This window comes from Macrobrachium nipponense, chromosome 31 (genome assembly GCF_015104395.2).
Source record: "Macrobrachium nipponense isolate FS-2020 chromosome 31, ASM1510439v2, whole genome shotgun sequence".
NCBI classification, from domain to species: domain Eukaryota; kingdom Metazoa; phylum Arthropoda; class Malacostraca; order Decapoda; family Palaemonidae; genus Macrobrachium; species Macrobrachium nipponense.
The window spans coordinates 8,742,769-8,757,063 of NC_061093.1; the positions used below are offsets into that span (position 1 = coordinate 8,742,769).

Below are 14,295 nucleotides of genomic sequence, written 5' to 3' on the forward strand. Positions count from 1 at the left end.
GAACTTCAGTCAACTCCAGGTGCTCGGTGCCTCACCCGCTACTCTCCTCATCTCCTGTCTGCTCGAAGATGAAAGGTGGTGCTTGGCGCCAAAGGTGGGGCGTGCGGCGCCACCTTCTCCTTCGCCACATACATCTGCTTCGGAGAACCCTTCTTTGGCTCTTGATTATGCGACAACTTAGTGACCGATAGGTTTCTTGAAGAAGGCTACTGCTTTTTAGAGTGGGGACACCTTGTCGCTTCATTCTTCCAACGAAGAGGGGGACCATGACTCCACTCCCTCTTCAGCTTACTCTGGTCTGCCCAAGTATTTTCTGGCCAATTTCCCAGACCTTTTTGAAACCACTGACGACTTCACCTGCTTCAACTTTTGTGATGAGGGAGAAGACGAGTGACAGCTGCCTCCCGAAGTTAGTCCTTAACTCCTCCTCCAAGAGAGTGTTAAGGGAAGTGGATGAGTGGTTGGCTGCCAAAAGGGAGTTAGGCAAGGCTACCTTTGCCTCTCCCCTGCTAAGCTTTTAAAGAAGAAGAACCACTTTTATGCCACTGAAGAAGCTCCTTCCTTGGGCTTTTCTGCCTCCTCTCAAAGGGACTTCTCCAGTTTGGTCGATACGACATGATGTGCTGCTTTGGCTTCAGCTAAAGTCGTATTCTCCTCACCAGATGTAGACCACTTCATCAGGAATCTCTTTAAGATTCTAAAGATCTCCAGTTTCCTAGACTGGATGGTGGGAGCGCTGGCCAGCAAAATTGAGGATTGTCCTCTTCTGCTGTAGGATTTTGCTATGGACTGGCTGGGTGTCTTGTCCTGCACAGACAAGGCAGTTAGGGATGGCTCAGCAGAACTGGTATCTCTCTTTTTCCATGGGCATACTCAAGAAAAGAGAGTTGTGGTGCTTATTCATTACGAATGTAGTGATGACTACGCAAAAAAAAGTTGGCCCTATTGTTCTCCATTGGGCAAGTCTCATCTGTTCCCACAGGACAGTCAAGCAAGTTTTGTCGGCTCGTCAGCAAGATGCCCAAAGGAACCTTCGTCTGCCATTGCAGTCTCTCTCCGTAAGCCCCATTCACCTACATATTGATGGTGTGCCACCACCAAATTTGAATTTTGGACTGCTGTGGTAGGAAGCTTTCAGGTATGTAATAGCTTGGTAGGTATAGGTAAAACATAATTTTGTACATGCAACTTCCCCGGCAGATATATACTTAGCTTATAGTCTCCGACGTCCCCGACAGAATTTCAAATTTCGCAGCATACGCTACAGGTAGGTCAGGTGATCTACCCTCCCGCCACCCAGCGGCAGGACTAGGAACCATTCCCGTTTCCTAATCAGATTTTCTCTGTCGCCGGTTCCAATAACACCCCTTGTTGGTTCCTCCTGATTTGGATTTCATTTTTCGCTTGCCGTGGATCTTTTGACTGTCTTTTGAAAACGTATTGGATCGTTGGCTTGTCATACGCTTTTGTTTACTTTTTATTTGGATTTCCTTTTTGTGATTCTCTAATGCGTCAGACGCTAGTACTGTTTTTAGAATATGGGCGATGAATGTGTGACGGAAGACTACCGAAGGGTTCGGTAGATCCTCGCACTGTAGAAGAGTAATTTAATTTTTGTTTTTTCAAAGGAACTACCACTCTGTTGTAAGACTGTATGCAGTTACTGAATGACAGTCATTAACAAACTTTTGACATGAAGATATGATGAAGATCCTTATGAGAACCTTCATTGTTGAAGTTTGTTTTGTAGTTCTATAGACCACTTATTAATGAATTGTCTATTAATAATCCTTGTACTGAATGGGAGATTTTGAATGAAGAAGAAGTCTCTTTCTTCTTTGAAACAAACAAAGATAGTGAGTTTGATTTATATATTTCTGGCATGAAAGCCGAGATTCGCAGGATGGAATTGCAGTTGCTTGCAATGGAAGGTAAGAGTGCTGTGGGAAGTTTTTTGTGCAGTGTTCCCAGTGTAGTGGAGGGGGCATCTGACCGGCTCCGCATTGCTCCTAGGCCTAGAGCTCTTCCAAACTCCCTGGACCAGGGGAGGAGGAATGTCGACAGCCGCAAGGAGGATGTAGAGCATCCCCAACGGTCAGGCGTCCCTTCGGCTGCCTTGGATCGCCACAGTAAAGGCATCCTAAGGAAGTGCTTTTCAGCTTCAGATTCGTCTTCGCCCAGGCGAGGTTGGAGTCAGACAAGAAGAGAGCCCAAGGATCCCCCGCGTCCTCTCCGGAAGGAGTTCAGGCGTCTATGAAACAGTTCCTACTAGGCCTTCAGGAACAGTTGTCCGCTCTCGTAGGCTCCTTTTCCAAGGAGGCTTCGCGCAGGAAGGACGTCTCTCTTCCCGTCAAGAGCTCTTGTAAGCGTCCTTCATCAAGCTTGCTCCCTTCCAGCAGCAGGCGCTCCTCTCCTGATAGGCGCGCTTCTCCAGTTAAGCTCTCGACTTTGAGTAGGCGCTCTACTCTTGACAGGAGATCCTCTCCTAGCAGGCGCTCTTCTCCTGGTAGGCGTTTCTCGTCCGGGCGCCCTCCGTCGCAAGGAGGATCCTCCCCTTCCAGGATCCCAACGCATCATAGGCGCTCGTCTTCTAGCAAGCGCCTCTCTTCTGACAGGCGCCAGGATCCCAGCAGGATCCTTTCTCCTGCTAGGCGCTCTTCAGTGTACAGAAGCGCCTCTCCTGACAGGCGCCAGGATCCCAGCAGGATCCTTTCTCCTGCTAGGCGCTCTCCAGTGAATAGAAGCTCCTCTTCTGGCTGGCGCCAGCCTAGCAGCTAGCACCTTCCTCCTGCCAGGATCTCTCCAGTGGCCAGGCGCCTTTTCTCCTGGTAGGCGTCCTTCTTCGGACAGAAAAGCATCTACTACGTGGAGGACTGCGCGGCCGGGTGGGGATCTTCGGGTCCTACCTGGCGTAAACCCAGTCATTGAGGAGGGATCCTGCCCCATCCTCAATTTCTACGGGAATCGAGAGAACCACCAACCGATGATCGTCTAACGAATTCGGTGGGGGTTTCGCCGAGTGCTTTAGATTCTTTGGAATTTCTAGCACTCGCAGTGTTCGAGTTTTTTACAATCTCTTAACACTTAAGCGAAACCATGGTCCAAAGTGAGCTAGACGAGAATCCCAGATAATTATTACGATATTCGGGAACCTCACCAAATGCTCGAATTCTTGGAATAGGTTCTGTCGTGTAAGTGGGTTGGCCCCCATTGACAAGATCCAAAAGGTTCTGTCATGTAAGTGGGTAAGCCCCCATTGACAAGATCTGTAAAGGTTCTGTCATGTAAGTGGGTAAGCCCCCATTGACAAGATCCAAAAAGGCTTTGTCATGTAAGTGGGCTAGTCCCCATTGACAAATATCCTAATAAGGTTCTGTCGCGTAAGCGGGTAAGCCCCCATTGACAAGATCCAGAAGAGCTCTCAGTCATAGGTCACTACGTCGCTGAGGCTCTTAAGGCAAAGCAGACTCATAGACAGTGCCCATGAAGTCTTCTGCCCAATAAGACAAGAAGCTTGAACTGTCGTCTTCGGTACTCTGTTCACAATTGAAGCTTTCCTTCGGGAAAGACTTCTCCTTCATTCTCTTGACTAGAGAATGAAGGCAGTCGATCTCCAATCCTTACTCTCATTCCTCGTAGGGAAAAGAATGTAGGATGGAGGTAGTCTTACAGAAACCTACAAAAATACTATGTATTTTACCTTCGCGACATGATTCTGTTAAGCAGTTGAACTGTCCAGGGTGTAGGCGCATACCGTAGTTAGCTCTACGGATGGTGACCGAGACAACTAGTATCCTAATTGAACTGCTAATTGGGGCTCCCTGCAACCTCCCACGAGTTACGTTTCGATTTTAGATACTTATGGTATTGTCACGACAACACCAACTCAGCTTTTGTATTTGCCGAAATCCGTTTTCGCTTAAATATAATTGCTCGAGCTTATTTTTATCCTTCGTGGAATGGATTACATGGCAACTCAGGATGACGAAGTCGAGAGCTAACGGTGTATGAGTCTGCTGTCACTGCGATAACAGCTCAGTACCAGCTGGCTCTCCGAGATGCACGGTCGGTTGCTTCTCTCTCCCCTGCACTGATTGGCTGCCGAACCGTATCTCTGACCAACAATCACGGACTTAGGTCTCTGATTAACGGGGATTCTCGCATACATGAATGACCATCTACTGCTGTGATGCTCGGTTTCATCGCCTTCGACATAGCGAGAAATTTTCAACCGAGATATCTCTTGGACTCTCTTTTTTCTGTTTACCACACTGTAGCAGAAGTCTGTACTAGTCTACCGCTGGATCGCACTGCGATAATGCGGAATGTTTTTTCTTCAGACATCGGAGTTTGTCTTCAAAAATATCTCGTATTCGTAGGTGTGCAATTGTTCATTGTTCACCCCAAATTAACAGATGTATTGGAAGACATCACCTATTCCCAGGCCTGACAGCTCTGCTTCCAAATGTTCAACCCATGAGAAGCAATTCTGTGGGCAGTACTTCCCGGGGTTTTTCTTTACTGAAAAACGCCCCGCTTTCATAGCAATTACGACTTCTCACCGGACAGCAATGAAATAGAGGTTAGCGTTTTCAGTCATTGGTAAGCACGGGTTCAGAATCTTGAGAATCTTTCTCTCGATTTGACTGAAGAAGTATGTTGCATTCTCTGTCCTCCTTCGTCTTCTACGGCATATAGTATTGTTTCTCCTTAGCGGAGATTCAACTACTATGAGAATGTCTTACCATCAGGAACCTCGGTCTCTAGAAGGCAATTGACTTTCACCTGTTGGGCACATGCCTTAACAGAATCATCACCTCGCCGTCCGGCATTAGTGACAAATGAATATACGTTTTTTTATGGTCTCTCGCATAACCCTTCAAAGGCGAAGGTCACATGACTTGCTCGGATTCTTGGACAACTTACCTCGATACTGAAAGCAGTCAGTCGGCAGCTGTCAGAGCGCCGGGGTCAGTTACGAACTACGGTGTAGACTTAGTTCGAGTGTACCAAGAACTTCGCTGCGGACACCTTCCCGAGCCTGGAAGGGGTAAAAAGGAGCTGAATTGGTGGTTTTCCCCACTCAGAATGAACAAGGGCTTGTCTCTTCTAAAAGCCGGAACCGCACCTAGTGTCGTTCTCAGAAGCCTCAGAGTCGGGATGGGGAGCAACACTAGGGGCAAAAGAAGTGTCAGGCACCTGGAAGGGGGACCAGGTGAACTGGCACATTAACAAGAAGTTGAATACAGTCTTCCTGGCCCTGAGGAGTTTCGAACCAGAAGTCAGAGGCTCAGTGGTCCAGGTCAACTCGGACAACATGTATAAGGAAACAGGGAGGGACTCATTACGTCTCCCTGTACGGAACAGCAAGAGACCGGTTGCTGTGGGCAGAGGAGAGAGAAATTACACTTCTCACCAGATTTGTTCAGGGAGAGAAGAACGTAAGGGCGAACCTGCTGAGCAGGAGAGATCAAGTCCTCCCCACAGAATGGACTCTCCATCAAGACGTTTGCCAGATGTTGTGGAGCCTTTTGGGGCAGACCACACATAGACCTTTTTTACCACGAATTAGAACAAGAAACTGGACAACTTTTGCTCCTCCATTTCGGATCCAAGAGCAATAACGGTAGACGCACTCCTTCTAGACTGGACAGGGATAGACGGCTACGTGTTTCCCCCATTCAAGATTTTTGGGGAGTATTGTGAAAGTTCGTCCCCTCAACAGGAACGAAACTAACTCTGGTCGCTCCCTTTTCACCTGCTCAGGAATGGTTCACAGAGGTACTGGAATGGACGGTGGACTTCCCCAGATCTCTTCCCCTCAGGAGAGATCTGCTCAGACAACCCCACTTCGACAGATTTCACTAAAACCTCCCCGCTCTCTGCCTGACTACCTTCAGACAATCGAGAGATTTGTCAGAGCGAGAGGCTTTTCGCGCAAGGCTGCTAGCGCGATCGCCAGACCCCGCAGGTCATCAACCTTGCGAGTCTATCAGTCGAAGTGGGAAGTGTTTCGGAGATGGTGCAGGACGAAGAAATTATCCTCATCCAATACCTCTGTGACCATAATTGCTGACTTCCTTCTCTTTTTAAGAGAAGAATGCAGCTTAGCTGTCTCTACGATTAAAGGTTATTGTAGCATGCTATCCGCGGTGTTCAGGAACAGGGACCTAAATATCGCGGAGGATAAGATCTGCATGATCTTATAAGATCTTTTGAGACGACTAAGAATTAGTACTCTAGACCGTCTAGTTGGAACTTAGATGTGGTTCTCAAGTTCCTAGTATCGGACAAGTTCGAACCCCCTCAACAGGCGTCGTTCAGGGACCTGACTAGAAAGTCTGTTTCTTATAGCGCTGGCGACTGCTAGAAGAGTTAGCGAGCTTCAGGCTCTGGATGCTAGAGTAGGGTTTAAAGGAGAGTCGGCAATCTGCTCTTAAACCTTGGTTCTTAGCAAAGAACGAGAATTCCTCCTAAACCTGGCCTTGAAGTTTTGAGGTCAAAGGGCTCTCACCCTTAGTGGGAAGAGAGATAGAGAGATCCCTGTGCCCTGTCAGGACCCTTAAATTCTACCTGGAAAGAAGAAAAAAGAAGATTAAGGGCAACCTAAAGAGTCTCTGGTGTTCTGTCAGAGATCCCAGAAGACCCATTTCTAAGAACGCTCTGGTGTTCTTTATGAGGAACGTCATAACAGGGGCATGCGACGTGCGATGATGAACAGTTTAAACTCCTTAGAGTTAAAGCACATGAAGTAAGGGCCATTGCGACATCTCTGGCGTTTCAGAAGAATAGGTCGCTGAACAATATTGTAGCCTGTACATACTGGAGATGCAACTCAGTGTTTGCTTCTCTCTACTTGAGAGACGTGAGAGTGACTTACAATAAGTGCTTCTCGTTGGGGCCCTACGTATCTGCAGTTTCAGTGCTGGGACAGGGAGCTGACACTAATCCTTGTTAGTTTAGTTTAATTTTAATTCTAATTTGGTGTTGTGCTTTTATATTTGTTTGAAAGAGGGTTAAGTGGTAACCCCTTTCAATTGTTAGCTCTAACACGGGTTAGAGTTGGTCAGGTGGTCGAGATTTGTTTTGTGCTCCTTGATAGTGCCAGAGGCAAAAGTTTTGTCATGTAAGTGGGTTAGCCCCCATGGACAAAGATCCTAACAAGGTTCTGTCATGTAAGTGGGTAAGCCCCCATTGACAAGATCCAGAAGAGCTCTCAGTCATAGGTCACTACCTCGCTGAAGCTCTTGAGGCAAAGCAGACTCATAGACAGTATCCATGAAGTCTTCTGCCCAATCAGGTAGGAACCAAGGTCTTTGACCTACATCATGTGTTGTTTCCTGTTTCTATTTTTATTATTTAGCTGTCTCTTACCCTCCACCAAGGGTGCCAATCAGCTAAGTATATATCTGCCGGGGAAGTTGCATGTACAAAAATGATATTGTTATGATACAATATAGTTTTGTACATACTTACCCGGCAGATATATACGATTAATGGCCCGCCCAGCCTCCCCTCAGGAGACAGGTGGAAGAGAAAATCTGATTTGGAAACGGGAATGGTTCCTAGTCCCGCCACCCAGCGGCGGGAGGGTAGATCACCTGATCTACCTGTAGCGTGTGCCGCGAAATTTTAAATTCTGTCAGGGACGTTGGAGACTATAAGCTAAGTATATATCTGCCGGGTAAGTATGTACAAAACTTTATTGTATCATAACAATATCATTTTTATCATAAAAATGTCATGTTTATATTATAGGACTAGATCCATCTGGATATCGTGCATCAAGACAATACGGACAGGCAGAAGAGGAGGAGGATGCTTCATCATCACTAATATCAGATGAGGAAAGATATCGCTTGTGTGAAAGATTCTCTTTCAAGTGTCCTTCATTGAACTGTGACACAATTATTACTATGGACTCTCCTTTCTCAGGTGTGGTAAGTTGGACATTTTGATTTCTCCTTTGAAAAGTGCATAAAACAAGTTAATCAGCAACTTTGCCGTAAATACTAACCGTGAACTTTTCTTCTGGTTGGATGCCACCTATTTTATGTTTGCTTCAACACTGTTTACACTATTCCCTCTCTTTTGTGAAGTAGTTGTTTTTAATAGGCATTATGATGTGAAAAAAACTTTACAGACAGTCCACAGTTATCAGTGAGGGTTCTGTTCACAGGGGAGCCAATAAGCTAAAACTGCCATTAACCGAAACTCATCGATTTATGGTTCCAATAACCGGCTATCAGTGCCATAAGCACCTCTGTTGGTATGTTATGGTGCCATAACTCTATTATGGTGCCATAAATCGCCAATTTTATGCCGCTAAACAAGCCTCATAAAACTCGCTTGCCGATTACGGAGTCCGTCGATAACTGGGGACTGTCTATTAAGGTGGTACTTGTGTTGGTTGAGTAAATTTCCATATACAGTGGACCCCCCATATTCGCATTCTCCAGATTCGCGGACTCACACATTCACGGATTTCTCTCGGGAACGTTTCCCTGCATTATTCGCGGAAAATTCACGCATTCGCAGTAATTTTCTATGATAAATATCCACAAATTCCTGGTTTTTTTGATGAATTTCATCATAAAATGCACTTTTTGTGATAAAACTATTAAAAGAACCATGTATGAAAATTTTTAGTGGGTTTTTCTTGAGTTTTAACTAACAAAATAGGCTGTTTTTAGCATTTTTATAGGGGTTCCAAACATTCGCGGGTTCTAACTATTCACAGGGGGGGTCTGGTACGCATCCCCCGCGAATACTGTATATTTATTTGTCCTCTGTGGAATATTTTAAAGATTAAAAAAATAGTCGAAAAGCATTGTTGACTTGAATTCATTTTATTACAACCCCACAAACCTTACATGCCCATATTTGTGGTACAAATGTTCCCAGGATCACCAGGCCTCAGTTTGTTACTCTTAAAAGGAAAGTAGTCTCACCATCACCATCCATGCAGCCTCTGAATCCACAGACATGTTTGATTCAATAACTCCACCTGATGTAATCCCAAAATTTGAGTTAATGACCTGTGGGTCATTTGTGTCTCATCAGGAGAGGAAGCAAGAGCTGTCTTCAAAGCTTTGAAATTCAGAAATCTGTAAAAAAAAAAGTTTACATTTATGCCCTAGGATCTCAAAGACCAGAAAGTTTAGAGTGACAACATTCCAAACTTCTTGTAGTATTGAGAATCAGATGAAGAATATTCACGTACAGTCTTCTCATTAATAAAAGTATTTGTATAATTTAGGCATTAAAAAAATCTCAAAAATGTACAGTAATCTCCTGTATCTAGATTAATACATCCAATGCACTGCCCAGCAAATGGAAATTTCTGGATATGATAAAAAATACTCTACAGATGTAAAACAGCAACATAATATCCTCAACCTCTCTACCTTGTCAATACCACAGAACCATATACACTGCATATGCTTATATACAGCAAACAACACACTTTAGTATACGTACTTATAAACAGCACAATACTGTATGCTGTGCATTATATTGCATATAAAATTATAAAAACTACTTATGTGGGCCAGAGAAAGAGAAAGGAAAACAAACAACAACATGATGCATACATGTACATATGTGCATACATACATGTATGTAAACACAAGCTAATTTTATATTGAACAGGTAGCTGCCATTTTTAGTGCCGAACTTTTTCAAGGTGTATTACAGCAATATTGTTATTCATTTTGTATATGACATACAGAAATTTATGAAATCTTTATGCCATCTGAGACATCATTTAACCCTTAAACGCCGATTGGACGTATTTTACGTCAACATTTTTTGTCTCTGGTGCCGACTGGACATATTTTACGTCGACATACATAAGATTTGTAAAAATTCGCGGAAAAATACTTTTAGGCCTACCAGCCAAAAACTCTTGAATCACGCGCCTTGGGGATGCTGGGAGTTCACGGATCAAGGTGTTGTTTTGTTTACAATCGTTACGCAGGCGCGCAAGCGCGAATTTCTTTCTTGCCGCACTAAAAAGTATCTGTGACACATCTCTGAAATTATTTCGTCACTTTGACATAATTTTTGTACCATTTTAAATTAGCCGTGACATGGAGTATTATATATGAAAATGTGCGCATTTTTATGTAGAATACAACAAAAAAATACTCATGATTGTAGCTTTTATCAGTTTTGAGATATTTTCATATGAAAAACGATAAGTGCCAAAATTTCAACCTTCGGTCAACTTTGACTGTACCGAAATGGTCAAAAAACGCAATTGTAAGCAAAAACTCTTATATCTTAGTAACATTCGATCATTTACCTTAATTTTGCAACTAATTGGAAGTCTCTAGCACAATATTTCGATTTATGGTGAATTTATGAAAAAACATTTTCTTTACGTCCACGCAGTAACTCTTCCGAAAAAAATCATACATGCGATTGTGGTAATGTTTGCACCATTTTAAAATTAGCCATTACATGGAGTATTATATATGAAAATGTGCGCATTTTTATGTAGAATACAACAACAAAAATACTCATGATTGTAGCTTTTATCAGTTTTGAGATATTTTCATATAAATAACGATAAGTGCCAAAATTTCAACCTTCGGTCAACTTTGACTCTACCGAAATGGTCGAAAAAAACGCAATGTAAGCTAAAACGCTTATATTCTAGTAATATTCAATCCTCTACCTTCATTTTGCAACAAATTCGAAGTCTCTAGCACAATATTTCGATTTATGGTGAATTTCTGAAAAAAAAAACATTTTCTTTATGTCCGCATGGTAACTTCCGAAAAAATCATACGTGCGATTGTGGTAATGTTTGCACCATTTTAAATTAGCCGTTACATAAAGTTTTATATATGAAAATGTGCACAATTTCATGTAGAATACAACTAAAAATAATTGAAATATTTGCATATAAATCACGATAATTAGAAAAAAAAACCACGTTCGGTCAACTTTGACTCTACCGAAATGGTCGAAAAACGCAATTGTAAGCTAAAACTCTTACAGTCTAGTAATATTCAGTCATTTATCTTCATCTTGAAACAAATTCGAAGTCTCTAGCACAATATTTAGATTTATGGTGAATTTAAAAAAAAAAAAAACTTCCTTCCGCGCGCGGATTCTCCGCCACAAATCTGCTAAATGCGTACGTCACATTCTCGGAATATTTGCTCCAATTTACATTAGGCATTTCATAGAGTTTTATATATAAAAATGTGCGCAATTTTATGTAGAATAAAACGAAAAATAATTGAAGGTTGTAGCTTTTCTAATTTCCGAAATACTTGCATATAAAAAAATATATAAAAAAATTCGACATTCGGTCAAATTTAACTCGTTATATATGGTCGAAAACTGCAATTGTAAGCTAATACTCTTACAGTATAGTAATATTCAATCATTTGTCTTCATTTTGAAAGAAATTGGAAGTCTCTAGGACAATATTTAGATTTATGGTGAATTTTCGAAAAAAATATTTGTTTACGTCCGCGCGTTACGAATTCATGCATTATTTTGTGATAATATTTTCTGTGTTGCTTTTATAGTTTTACAATGTGTTATATACCAAAATGATCACAATTTAGTGTACATTACAACGAAAAAAAAATTAAGTTGTTAACTTTAACCGTTTTGCGCACAGTGCAATTCGAATACAATTATAAATGAAATTTCGTTTTTGCGCTATCATATATTGCATTATTTATATATAATAATGATAATTTTTTTCATTTCTGATGGTTGCATACTAAACTTCAGCCAATGACAAAAAAAGGAGCCAAAAATGAACTCTTAATCTTGAAAACTAAGCGCGCTGTGATTTTTTGAATAAAATATTTTTTCCGCTTCCGCGCTCACTCCGAAACACCCCCGGCACACGGGAGACAATTTTTATTTTACCGCTTCGGCATTTAAGGGTTAAACTACTAGAGCTTAGGCTATAGTAAATAATTGTTGGAGACATTTGGTAAATGTGTAAGACACTATATTTACTGATTAACTCCCTTGTATCAATTACAGTCATACCCTGAACTAAGTGAGGTTAGGTTCCAGACCCCCTCACGCAAGGCAAATTTTTACATTAGTTTGGCACAATTTCTTAAAATGCTAATAAATGCTTATTTCTAGAGTTTAAACGCTATATATGACCCTGATCATGCTCCCTAAGTATTAAACTAACTTTTAAATTAAATTAAAGTTACTGTAATTTCATGTAAATGTTAGCTTAATACATTACCCTTAAAAAAAGAAATAATTGGTTAACGTAAAATATAGGAGTGTGTAAGATTACCTATACTATTTCTCTCTATCCTTTCTGAATGATCTATATATGTCTTCTCAACCTCATTATTGAGAACTTCTTTATTCTGTCTTTTCTCTTTGTTGTAAAATCCCTTTTCTTGAACAGTGTTTTATATTTGGACTAATACAACTCTTAGTTATGCGTCTGTTTTTTAACTGTATTTACAGTTTGTAGGTGGTACGGGTAAAATAAGATCAATCTAGAATTATCTAATGAGAGAGAGTTGTCCTTACTTAAGAAAGTGAAATTATTTATGAATTATTACGGAGAGAGAGAGAGAATCAAGTAAGAATCCTTTGACCCACTAGTCAGCATCACTCCCCCATCCTGTCATATTAAGTTGACTTATTTGACAGCTTTACCTTCAAGCTCCTCATCAACAGTTAACAAAAGATGAGGAAAAGAATATTTGTTTATTAAAAATATGTTTGTTCCGATACGTAATACAAACCATCGGTCCTTTAACAATAGGAAGTAGCTAGCGGCAGCTGGAACGGTCGTAAGCTTCGAACAAGGGGAGAACGGTAGTTAACTACTTGTCCGATCGTCGCGCGCCGCGCGACTGGGAGGTAAACAAATCACTTTTGCTTTCGGCCGTGTGAGGATAGGACGTGCTCGTCATCGCTCTGCCCGCTTTGTCCTTTGCTTTGAGTATCAGCCCTCTTTTTCCTTGTGTGTTTGAGAGTGTATGCTTGTAAGTACTTTACATTTCTTTTTTCATATTAATAATGAGTGATCAAGAAATGGAGATTTCGCCGCGCCCCCCAGTCGCCCGTAGAGTGTGTCCCGGGCTGGAGTGGCGTAAATGCGGCGGATTCAGATCATTTGTGGATGTGGATCCACACGAGGTTTGTACTCGGTGTCGGGGGCGAGAATGCTCCCGCACCGAGCCATGTGTAACATGTATGAATTGGTCCGAGGCGCAGTGGGTGCTGTACGAAGGCAGGAAGAGACTTAGGCCGCCAAAGAAGTCATCGGAAAGTCCAGTGACTCCTTTGGTAACGGACACTTCGTCTTCTTTCCTGCCCCCCCGGCCAGCCCCCACGTTTCGCGCCTTCCCCTGCGGGGGGGGTAGCGGAGTCCTTCTCCTCTCTCGATCCGTCGAGTGTGGAGGAGGGCGCCCGCTACCCGGACGTCCAGTTGTATTCGGGGTCTTCCGTCCGCTCTGGGTGGGGTTCTTCTCCCCCCAGGCGCGAGGAAACCCCTCTGACTAACCCGACTGTTGCTTCCGCAGGTGTGCCATGAGCGAAGGACGACCTGGGACAGGTGTGGGAGTCGCTGGGACTGCAGGGAGTGCCTAGTATTACGGGAGGGTTGATTCAGCGGTTGGCGGGGTCGGCAGTGGTCACTCATGGTACGGTAACCACTACCTACTACAATATCTACACCAGCTTATGATATGCCACCGCACTTGGTGTATACACCACATGTAATGTCGGTGACACCCACGGCTGCAATTCACAAACCGATTACTGCCGTACCAAAGAGGACGGTGCCACCGCCACCTGGGTTCTTTGTGTTGCCGACCCCGGACTTCCGCTGCCCCAAGAGTACCCCCCTGGACCTGCCGCCAGTGCCGAGAATGACGGTAGCTGCCGACAGGACGCCTGGCTCTCCTGCGGTACCTGCCGTGCCTGCCGTACCTGTTGCTGTCCCTGCTGCTCCTTCCGTTTCAGATAATGTGCATGCTGTTCCTGCTGTTCCTGGACCTGTTCCTGTTGTTCCTGCTGTTGGTGGTGCTGTCACAGTCTCAGGTCTTTCCGGACAGGTGCAGTCGGGCCCTGTTGCTTCGGCAACTGCCCCGGCTCCCTCCTGGATGGAAGACCTGACGTCTGTCCTGCGGAGCCTGGCGAAGAAGAAGAGGAAGAAGAGGAAGGTGTCGTCGTCGTCTTCTTCGTCGTCTGCTGCCTCCTCTTCCCCTTCGACTTCTAAGGCTAAACAGCCGAAGAAGAAGAAGGCTGCCTCCTCCCCCCCTAAGAAGACTCCTTCGGGAT

The 14,295-nt window shown here is 43.5% G+C and overlaps 1 pseudogene; it reads left to right on the forward strand.

Moving 5' to 3' along the window:
• The window catches only part of LOC135206595 (DNA polymerase alpha catalytic subunit-like), a 148,162-nt pseudogene that overhangs the window by 99,052 nt on the left and 34,815 nt on the right, over positions 1-14,295 (forward strand).